This window comes from Dendroctonus ponderosae, unplaced genomic scaffold (assembly GCF_020466585.1).
Source record: "Dendroctonus ponderosae isolate FM_Combo_2020 unplaced genomic scaffold, Dpon_F_20191213v2 Dpon_F_20191213_3, whole genome shotgun sequence".
Classification (NCBI taxonomy): domain Eukaryota; kingdom Metazoa; phylum Arthropoda; class Insecta; order Coleoptera; family Curculionidae; genus Dendroctonus; species Dendroctonus ponderosae.
This window is the reverse complement of record NW_026018508.1, coordinates 8,305,770-8,312,849: the sequence shown is the minus strand read 5'-3', so window position 1 is coordinate 8,312,849 and position 7,080 is coordinate 8,305,770. Positions and strand designations below refer to the sequence as shown.

At 32.3% G+C, this 7,080-nt stretch overlaps 1 protein-coding gene across 2 annotated transcripts in view; it reads right to left on the bottom strand.

The window, feature by feature from the left end:
* Positions 1–6: 6 nt before the first annotated feature.
* The window catches only part of LOC109533303, a gene marked incomplete at its 5' end in the record, with an annotated part of 22,161 nt that continues 15,087 nt past the window's right edge, over positions 7–7,080 (bottom strand). For both annotated transcript variants that reach the window (XM_019898589.2, XM_048664914.1), the window contains 1 exon segment: positions 7–4,186.

Below are 7,080 nucleotides of genomic sequence, written 5' to 3'. Positions count from 1 at the left end.
AATTTTGTAAAAAAAAAGATGAACTTTGCGCACCCAATTTTAAATACCCCATAATTGAGTCATTGATATTTGTATTTACAAATTGACACTGAGGTTAATTTACTCATCATTTTATTAATAAGTGAGCTAAATGTTTAAAAAATATATTATTAAATACTTTTTCAAAAGTCCGGAAATAAATTGACGATGTTATTACATATATTACTATACCAACTACAGCCTCAATGGTTTGCATAAAACCGCATTAAATAGTATTAGAAAGTGCCATAGGTTTTGCTTTGTGCCCGAATTTGATATGCTTTTTGTTCATTGATATGAAAAACTCTTTTAGCAATGTATCAATCTGATCTTCCAGCCATAGATAGTTATCTTATGAGCAGAATCATTAACTGAAATTGAATAGGAAACATATGATTTTTCTACTTCTAAAGGACAACGGCAATTTAAACTTCATTTCTCCATTACCCCACTACTTGTGACTAGCCCTCATGACATTGATTGCACAGTTAAGCAGTATGTCGTCCAAGCAACTTCAAGCAAGCAAGTCCAATAAAATAATTATTCATTAAATTATTCAATCACCGATTCAATACTATAATTTCACTAGCTGAAAATACCAATAAAATTTTGAAAACATTTAAATCTTGTTCTTTAACATGTTGAATGAAATTGCATGGGCATCAAGCCCCCTAACTTTGGCAATTATGTCGTTGAAAACAATGTATAATTTAATATTATTATAATACACATTCTAATAACTATTTTAAAGTAGGTATATTAGTGTCGTATTTGTCTATGTTGGCTGTGTGCGTCTTAACAAGCATCGTCCATTTCTGGCTAGTAATTGGGAGAGAAAGGACAAACATTTTTCAAACATGTAATTTGTTTGGAACGTGGATGGTCCTGATCTGTTCCATCTGACACGGCAAACCAATACTTCGACGACACAATGTTCGTTTCAACTTGGCTCCGAATTCAGTCTTTGCCATTCTCACACTCATCCAAATCTTTATATGTCTACATGGTAGAATTTTTAATAGAAAACGAATTGATTTAAATCTTCATGAGATGAAAACGAAAAAAACCATTTCGTATGGACCAAAGTGCTTTTCTTTTAAAGTGCATCAACTATTGAGCATCATATGGGCAATCAAAGTTCGTAAAAAATAAGCAAATACGATTAATCCACTAATAATGTTCCTGGTTTGAAAAATAGAAAATGCAGTTTAATACGGATGTGATTACCGATATGCCAACAATAGTGCTATTATTACAGAAACATATCCCTTCCTTCATTCTGAATATCGTGCAAGTCACTGTGATTATTGATCTCACTTTTATCGATCTTTATTTATTTGTTTTTTTGGTTTTCTGGTGCATATGAGATTAAAGTTTTCTTTCGTCATTGGTATAGCAAAAAAGGTAGACGAATGTAAGACAAAAATTACTATTTTTGGGCCTAACACGCAACACGTAATTCGAAACAGCAGCCGACATTTTGCAAAATATTTCTTAAAATTTTCCGCTATAATTGTAGATGCAATCACTATTTATCACAAGTTTTTGTATTTTTAAAAGCAGTTTCTCTTCAAAGTACTATATTTCAGAAAACTCTAATGCCACCGGGTTTCGGTTTCTCAATCTTATTAATAATAAATAAAACGCATAAAGAGTGAATGTGAAACGCATAAAACGCAATGAGTAATTGGTGAGGATCTTAGTATAACGTTTTACAATAGGAATTACTTTTTGACCCACATAAAAGTTTCAGTTTAGCAAAAGTAAAAATAGTAAAGCAATACAAAATTTTCAGATAAACTATAAATTATTAGGACAGAATCTGAAAGTTTGGTTTCCAAACTTATGGGAAAATTTTATCTGAAGCGACTGTTAAGCTTTGTACATACAAAATTTTCATATCCCTTAGTGATATTAACTAAACCTGTATCGATTATTAATTTGATCGGCAAATAAATGTCAATCATCGGTCAAAATTAAATGTGAAAATGAAGTTTGATGAGCTTTTTTGAAGATTATCAGATTTCGAATTTTTGTTACATAACTTACTGCCATTATTTTAACATACAGAATCACCTATAAAAATGTCCTAATTCAGTTTTCAAACATATTGTAGATTGTTAATGTAAATAAATACATATGTAAATGTTCCATTTCGTCCAATTCATGCAATTGTTCTTAATTTTACTGATTCAATGAATGTTAGTTATTTAGGATGAATTAAATATTAATAAATCAATATATGATATTAATTTTCAACGTACAAGGACTCAATTTTAAATTTCAAGGCGACATATTCATAAATAAAGTTACTGCAATAGTTATTCCTAAAGGATAAAGTGAAATACATTAATCAACCATCCCAARATGAAAATCCATTTACCCGAGCAAATWACCAAAACGAATTCCGCTTGAATTATATTTGGAAATATATCCGGGTTTTGTGGATCTTGTAGAGTTTACACTGCAAATGTAGGTTTAGTCGTTATTTCAAGTGTGCCCCTGCCACACAGTAATATTACATATGTATATAATGTTCAGGTATGTCCTTTAAATATGCATGAGAGTTCTATCCAGAAGGAAAATGAATGGGAAAAATTCCATTTATTTGTATGTAGAATCAAACGTTTTTCTTATACATGCGATACGTTTATAAAATCTTGGAACCATGAGTGCAGAATTCTTTCTTATATCTGGTCCGTATCAACTTCAAATGTATTCAGAAATAAAAAATCGTTTATTATTTAAATTAGGTCTTACCTTGAGGCAATTTTTGGAAACATTTTTGTCGCAGCTTATCGTATAATCGTTAGTTTTGAACTTTTTATGTATACAAACTGCAGTATAACTTAAAGTGAAATTCAATATCTTTAACAAGTATGTAGCTCATCTTATGGAAAACTCATAATAGAAACACCCCAATGCGAATTAACTTTAAATTCGCGTAATTCACACTTGAATAATTGATTTGCCCATATGCCAAAAGCAATTTTTAGTGTTTTAACTAGCTAAAGAAGTTAATAAATTATTGAAAATTTTCATGTCATGTTGAAACAGTTCTAAAAAACGAAATGTTTAAAAGTTTTTTTGCATGAAAAAGAGTTTGTGCATCATCTTCCCAAAACCAGAAACAAAAAAACAAAATATTCTTAATTTTGAGTATAATTAATGAAGGCTGAAAAAATTTCCAATAAACGAATTTTAAAGATCTTCAGTCTTGGTATTATAAGAAAATGTATTTTCTGCGGCTGAACTTTTCCCATGAATCAACATAAATAATCAAATCTTTCCAATTCTTTTTATCGATATGCCTGTTCGCTGAACTCGCACGTTACAAAAATTACTTTCCGAACCGAAAGCTTCGAAAATTGTCTTTCGTAAAACTTTGATAATATCAGGAGTCTGATAAAATATAGGTTACGTTCGGAAGTTATCTGCTACATATTTTCTGTATATGCAGTGCCCGGTTGGTAAACTTTTTAAAATGTTCCTCAGGAACGGTGAGATGGATTCGCCAGTTTCGGAAACTCTTAAAGTTTTTTTGATATATTTGTAAAGGAGCTCGTAAAAAGGTTAGACTTGCACGATTATTTTCAAAAGGAAAGTTCAAGATTTATTACAACCGATTAAATGTGATGGTTTTCGTCAGAATGAATTTATGATTTTTACCCAGGATTTTGCTACTACTTTACACCTTCAAACTGAAGATTTGCTCCTTATGAAATATCAATAAAAACTAGATTTACCCTTCTTTAGAACACAAGTAGTTTCAAATACTTAGTTATGTGAAACATTCATTCAATGTTGATTTTATCATTACATAGTTGCTCTTTCGCTCTATGTATCTATTATCTAATTCCTCCAATTAAATAGCATAAATGTGTTGGCTGAATATTCAGTTTCAAAAAAGAAACGCTAGCAACACCACAAATTTTATATAAATTCAGACTAGCACCTCAGCTTCAAGCATACCTGGAGTCGCGTTTAGTGAAACGTGGGTATGAAATTAAATGGCGAGGTGTTTCACTTAACACTAAATGAAAAATATACTTTGAACAATCTCACGGTTAACGTCGTGGATTGTCGGTATCGTAGAAAACTGCGCTATTGCCGAGAGCTGGGTTCGGTACACACTCGGCTCACCCTGCAGGCTACGACCCGGTCACTCCTGAAACAAAATTATTTTTTTACTTCGTGATTTAATTTAATTTGAATCAATTTATCTTAAAAAAGTTAACAAGTGGCACAAACATCTCTCTTTTAGACGGTCTCGGTCTTGATCTTAGCCTTAGATGTTAAAGGTTGGTCTTGGTTTTGTAGCAAGAGTCTCGCAAGTCTCGTTTTTAGATAAGCCGTAAAATTAGACAAAATTAATTTAATAATAACCATAATAAAAATTAAAATTAAACACTCAATACGAAGCAATTTAAGTAATCTCAGACTGCTATTTTAAGAAGTTTAATTATTGTGTAATTGACAATTGTTGACCCGAATGTTTTCCAGATTCGAAGATTTTCATCCAGAGAAATTGAATATATTCTCATATATTGTAATTTGCAGACTTTCAAGAAAGTACAACAACATTGAAATATATACAGTAAGCTGCAGATATTTAGATATTTTTATTAGGCTTATAGAATTTTACTGATGGAAACAAACTCAATTATTAATTTCAGTTCACAGTTCTAAGGGGATTGCGCCGTAAAAGTGCCATTCAACCGGATGCAACTCAGTATTACCCATGACTGGTGAAGAGAACATTAACTAACACTGCTCTGCAAAAAAAAATCCTCATTGTTTTCATGCAGGATAACATCATATTTGGTGCTATAAACAGGGAATTTAAAATGCAAATAAATATAGCACATATATTTTAAATATAGTGTCCATTTAATTAAAAAACAATTTTATCAAAGTAACACAATTACAAAAAAGTGACAAAATACTACGGTCTAAGCTTTATAGCGAAAAATGCAATTTTTTCAGTCACAGGTGCTAGAAATATCAGTATAGTTATCTCAGTATGGTAGTATAATTCAAGATATTTTGTAGTTTTTTTTTCATCATTTCCATCGAAGTTTCTCGGCGAATCGACCAACAAAAATCAGCAAGAATTGCTTCTGACCATTTTCCATTGTAGCGTCTTTCAAGATAGATAATGTCCTAATGAAACATTTCACTATGCTCATCTGATGCGAGGCCAAAAAGTGAATTTTGAGTGTCATATTGCATTTTAAATCTTTATAAGCAGAAATAAGCTCTCGAATGATTTGTTGGTAGTTGTCAGCTTTTGTATTATCAAGGAAAAAAAACAAAATAAATTCTCACTTCTAACTAGAGGTTCTTGAGATACATTTTTAAGTCCAGGTGTAAAGCTTTTTCTTTGTGGCCAAGTTTTCACTTTGTAATTTTTGTCTCTCGCGCGACCGTCCCTCTCACATAAAACACAGCAAAACTTGGTGTATCCTCCTTGCAATCCAGTAGTAAAGTGACAACTTTTAAGTCGGCACAAATATTCTACAGGAATTGAGAATATTTTATTTTTTCAAGTAGTACCTCCAGATTTGCATAATTTTCTTTCATGTTTGTTGTATGTGCTAAAGGCACTGATGGGTGTTTATTTTCGTTGTGAAGTAAAACGGCTTTCAAACTAATCTTTGACGCATCAATAAAAAGTCTCGATTCATCAGAATTCTCCGGAAAACTCAGTTCTTCAAGCTCTGCAGCATCATTACAATATGCTAAATCATTTTTTTGTAGAGAGATTTTGAGAAGTAAATCGTAAAATCTTCTTGTCTTGTGCGAAAATATGACACTCTCGTACTTTTATCCAACAAATAACACGGTGTCAATCCTGATCCGAGTAACTGAGCCTTAGATTTTGATAGCCCCAAGCCTCTGACGAGATCATTTAGATCAGGTTGTCTAAGAAAATAAGGTTCTTTTGATGGGCTTGAAAATCCAGATAAAGTGTATGATGGTGAAGCTGTACAAGTAGAATTGAAACTCGATTGAGGCTGTAGTCCAGAAGTATTTTTATTTTCGGCCTTCCTTTTCGAGAATCCTCAAGTTGATGTCATGCAGGAATAATAGTCATTTTCATGATTTTGCGGTTCACTCCAAAGCATTGGCATCGTAAATTTGATTATGGAAAATCCAAAATAAAGCAGATAAGCTTTTTGTTTTTAACAAGATATGTTACCGCATATCGCTGTGTTTTTAGACTAAACTCACCACAAATGTAGCAAAAAGAGTCTGTAGAATTCTTACAAGTGCGCGGAATTTCATATCCTAAAATTAAATGGAATTTATTTTTCAGAAATTGGTTAATTTCTATTTTATATTGATTACCTCTGTTAATGAAAATTGATAAATGACATATAAAGTATTTAACAATATATTTATTGAATATAAATTAAATTTTGTGCAAAACTTATTCAATTATTTGATATAGAACGTAAACAATTAAAGCACAAGTTGTCAAGTAACTGTTGTAAAGTAACAGTGAATACTACGCAGGCGCATGTGTACTACCATTACTTCTTTGTCTTGCGACTAGCAAAAACCTATTTCGTAGATATGTATATAAATTGTTTATAATGTTAACGCATAAAACGAATTAGAAAAAGCTAAATTTATGTTATTTTGGAACAACATTAATTTGCATTTAGGAATGTTTTCCGAGCTTTGAAGCCATGGTCTATGGGAATTTCCTCCTGACGTTTCGTCCACAACTGCGGTGGACATTATCAAAGGCGATGAGGCAGCGGGCTCCCGACTAAGACGGGTCTGGTTCAACTGCTGGATTTCCCGTCGTATTTATGCAGCCCAACCGTGTGTGCTCATGCGTGGAGCATGGGTGGGGGTTCAAACGCTTCGGCGCACATGCTGTTTGGCGCAAAACGCGCTTCTAATCAGGATTGAGTGCCGTAATTTCTTCTTTTCTGTTAAAGTTGTTTTGGTGTTAAAATATTTCGATGGCCTCTCTGGTGAGTCTCGGGTAGTATCTTTCAGATTGGTGCAGAATGTCCACTTCGTCGAAGCGTATGTGGTGGCCGTCTA